The sequence below is a fragment of the Procambarus clarkii genome, chromosome 37, assembly GCF_040958095.1.
Source record: "Procambarus clarkii isolate CNS0578487 chromosome 37, FALCON_Pclarkii_2.0, whole genome shotgun sequence".
NCBI lineage: Eukaryota > Metazoa > Arthropoda > Malacostraca > Decapoda > Cambaridae > Procambarus > Procambarus clarkii.
Window position 1 is genome coordinate 17,662,815 of NC_091186.1, and position 4,682 is coordinate 17,667,496.

Sequence of the window (4,682 nt, forward strand, 5' to 3'; positions counted from 1 at the left end):
AAGCACCGTTGCAACCGGTAGACGTTCCAACTACCTTAGCTTCAGGCGAAGATCACAATAGGTGAATAAATCTTTTATGGCTGTCCTCGGAATAATTCCTTTGTTAATTTTTAACTCTCCACAAAAAGCAAGTAGTCTATCAATGCTTCCACTTTCACGAAACCTTATTTGCACGTTATAATATTTTGTTATCTTATGATTCTTGTGCCTATTATTAGTTAATACTTGTATTCCCTGTTTTACTCTCGTATACAAACACATGAAACATTTTTTTTACGCTTCACTTGGGAAGCAGATCTTGATAATTCTGTCTGTCGACTACTTGTGAGTATGTGTGTGTGTGTGTGTGAGAGGCTAAGAAACCCCTGTTTGAGAAGATTTAGGAAATAAATTGTTTCAGTGTCATTTCTGGCTGGCCTGGGGAGTGAACAGGAGAGGAGTGAAGCTGTGGCTGCCTTGGGACGGAAGGGGCGTTGTGGACAGGACGTCTGGGTGGACGGAAGGACTTTTCCTCCTCTGAGGGGGGGGGAAGGGGGGGCGCTGTTAGACGGGGTGGAGAAGAGATAAGACAGGAGGGAATTGAAGTGGAAAATTCTGATTACCTCTTTTTTCCCGCTCTTTAATTGTTTTGTTGTTTTTTATCTTGGTACTGTTGTCAGTTTGTTTGTCTCTCATCTACGCTTTCTCGCATGTTTTCACTCTCCCTTTGTCGAATGCTGTCTTTATGTTTTCCCCCCACTTTCCCTCTTTCTTCTTTTTTGTACTCTATTCAAGTTGTGTCTGACGATCTCATTTTATTTAGCCTTCCTTTTCTACAATCTTTCATCCGCCACACATTCTTCCTGGCCCCTAAATCCATCACTTGTCAGCCATTACCAGCTGGCGTCTATTGCGTCCCTCGTTAAGGGGTCCCCATTACCCTTAGACGGGAGTCATCTTTTACCGTCACCTCTCCTACTCTTTCACATATCTCTCGGAAAATGGTGAAAGCGTGTAAAATAGCTTTACCTTTAACGAAATGGATGAAATTACTCTCGCAAAAATGTGCTATTGTTATAGCTCAGAGAAGCAGATTCGTTCAAGTTAGAGAGTAAAGCAGCTTCTTAAACCAGTCAACCTGTGAGATAAAATCATATAATTGCTATCTACTGCCGTTTGCATATGATTCTCATGGTAATGTTCAGCATTGTTGATTTTTACGGTTGAAAGGCACGTTGACGGATGTTTCGATGGCCACCAGTTTCATTTGACGTACTCAGTAGATCAGCTCCAAACTGTCCACTATGTGATATAACCTTTGCCAGTAGTGTGCTAACTGATGTCAAGTGAATATGATACTTTTGCCGAGTCGCTGACAACATAAAAACTTATGGAAGAAGAATACGAAGAAACAGCAGAAAGATTAGAGGCTCAAGTGAGGTATTTGTCCATTTATGTTCGCTCAATCATTTATATAAAGTCTCACTTTGTTTGAAATAATCCAGCGATCCTAATCGTTTTATGTTACCCAGTAATTTGTTGGATTAATCAGGAACCTATTTCCAGACCAAGACAAAACAATTGATACACTACATATGTACACCTCAGATTGTCAGAGGAGGCAGAGATGTCATTTCTCATAATGAGAGAAGATGTAGAAGGGTTGTTTTAATAAATGATGAGACGAATCCTTGCGTTTTCAGGCGATGAGTCACAATAACGTGGTTGAAGTATGTTGACCATACCACACATACTGGATCTGGTCACAGACCAGATCCAGATGTTTCGGTCCGTCCTGGATCATTCTCAAGTCGATTGTGAGTCAAGTCAAGTCACAATCGACTTGAAAATGGTCCAGGACGGACAGAAACGTAGTCGTCCTTTCAACTTCTAGTGTGTGGTCTGGTCAACTTGCGTTTTCACTGCAAGGTTTGCAATTCCTGTCAGTTATGTGTCGTATCATCTTCTCGTCCTTCTTGTATGGCTGAGTGAATGTATTTTTACCATCTCGACCTAGGTTGTCTAATATTATTTTAATAGATTCGTCTAATATCAGTCGTTGCTTTGGTGTTGTAAGATTTGTTAAGAGGTTGCAGTAGTAGTTGGGGCTTTGGTGTGAGTGTTTGGCTGGTGGTCTGTTCCAACACTTTGCATTTTCCATGTTCCTCTTAAATATGTTTCTTTCTGGATCAAAAAGTATATTTTAATTTCTTCTATAACTTTCCACTTTGTTGAACTTTTTTAATTAATTCGGAAGCATTTAGTGCCTTTCACATGAAAATTTTGGCAATATAGGTCACATCATTTCCTTTCGACTTTAAAAAATTTAAATAAAATCAAATGCGAATTTTATTTTCAATCAAGTTTTTTTTTTTAAGCAAAGCAAATAAAAAACTGTATTTAAAGCGAATCAAATAATAAATAGTTAATCAGCAGTAGGTAATATCATAGTGGAGATTTGCAAAGTTGTTTAATACGTGCTTGTCTATTATGCAAATCTTCATGAGCCAAATATTTCACGTGTTTCATAGCACATGCTTGTATACCACATGTGTCAAGAGTTGCTCTTGATGTTGCAAACGAGTACAAGGTAATACTAACGTTGCACCACTATTACCTGATAAATGTTGTTAAGCCCTCTAGTACGTGGATATTCGCAAGGAAACGGAAGGACCTCTGATTTGACCATTTGAATATGTGTACAAGAGGTTTGGGTTGGGTGGACTGGGACCAGAGAGAGAGAGGAACCGAGTTGATTGGGCTCTACTCACTCACTTTATACCCATTATAATCATTCCTAACTCTCGTATACACGTCCTCTCTCTCACTATAATTTCGTGGAATTTTTGATCGGAATGCCAGCTCTCTCTCTCGGTAAATGTGTTGATACAAGACTTATTTACGCCCGGAAAAGTGTGTAGTATACTGGAAATTAGGTGTGAGTGAATGTTCTTTATATGCAACAATTTCGCACAGGCAATCAAACATTCATTCGATCACTATTTTTTTTTGTCCTGCTTCAGCATAATTGTCAGTCACTAAAACAGATGGAACCTTTCACACACACGTAATGTCAATATATTAATCCCAGGACACAGGAGACGTGTGTAAACACTTGTCTTTTTTTTTTACAGGAGTGTAAACACACTTATAGGAGAGAGAGGCAGTTTCCCAGGCACTCAGGTCTCTATGTTTAGTGGTGTTGCTTTCATTTAATACCAAATGTTAAGGTCTGTCATGGAAAGATATATTTTTTATATCCGTTATGATTCACTATGTGATATTTCTCTGTTTAGTTACTCTAGCACTGAAGTACCTCGATATATTTACTCAGAGTACTCAGAGATCACGTGACATGACTATCGATTTATCATTCAAGCAAATCTTGTCAACATATATTTTGGGCTTTGTGTTACATTCATACTTACGTTAGTCAGTAAGTTGAACACTGTCTGCAGCAGTTAGTAAATTGACCATTGTCTGCAGCAGTCAGCAAGTTGAACACTGTCTGCAGCAGTTAGTAAATTGACCATTGTCTGCAGCAGTCAGCAAGTTGAACACTGTCTGCAGCAGTTAGTAAATTGACCATTGTCTGCAGCAGTCAGCAAGTTGAACACTGTCTGCAGTAGTTAGGAAGTTGACCACTGTCTACAACAGTCAGTAAGTTGACAACTGTCTGCAGCAGTCAGCAAGTGGACCACTGTCTGCAGCAGTCAGTAAATTGACCATTGTCTGCAGCAGTCAATAAGTGGACCACTGTCTGCAGCAGTCAGCAAGTTGACCACTGTCTGCAGCAGTCAGTAAATTGACCACTGTCTGCAGCAGTCAGTAAATTGACCATTGTCTGCAGTAGTCAGTAAGTGGACCACTGTCTGCAGCAGTCAGCAAGTTGACCACTGTCTGCAGCAGTCAGTAAATTGACCACTGTCTGCAGCAGTCAGCAAGTTGACCACTGTCTGCAGCAGTCAGCAAGTTGACCACTGTCTGCAGCAGTCAGTAAGTGGACCACTGTCTGCAGCAGTCAGCAAGTTGAACACTGTCTGCAGCAGTCAGTAAGTTGACCACTGTCTGCAGCAGTCAGAAAGTGGACCACTGTCTGCAGCAGTCAGTAAGTTGACCACTGTCTGCAGCAGTCAGTAAGTGGACCACTGTCTGCAGCAGTCAGCAAGTTGACCATTGTCTGCAGTAGTCAGTAAGTGGACCACTGTCTGCAGCAGTCAGCAAGTTGACCACTGTCTGCAGCAGTCAGCAAGTTGACCACTGTCTGCAGCAGTCAGTAAGTTGACCACTGTCTGCAGCAGTCAGCAAGTTGACCACTGTCTGCAGCAGTCAGCAAGTTGACCACTGTCTGCTGCAGTCAACAAGTTGACCACTGTCTGCAGCAGTCAGCAAGTTGACCACTGTCTGCAGCAGTCAGCAAGTTGACCACTGTCTGCAGCAGTCAGCAAGTTGACCACTGTCTGCAGCAGTCAGTAAGTTGACCACTGTCTGCAGCAGTCAGTAAGTTGACCACTGTCTAAATACGAGTGAATATAATGTTGAAAAATTCATTTATGAAATCTTGAATACTCCTAAAAAACAGTACTATTAAAACGAATTCCTCACCAAAGAAAACATCATGAGGTTTGGCCTTGATTAAAAGATGTTCAAATCGTTTTAGCAGGACGGGGATCGAACCGGCGTCCTGGGTAACTTCAGACTCG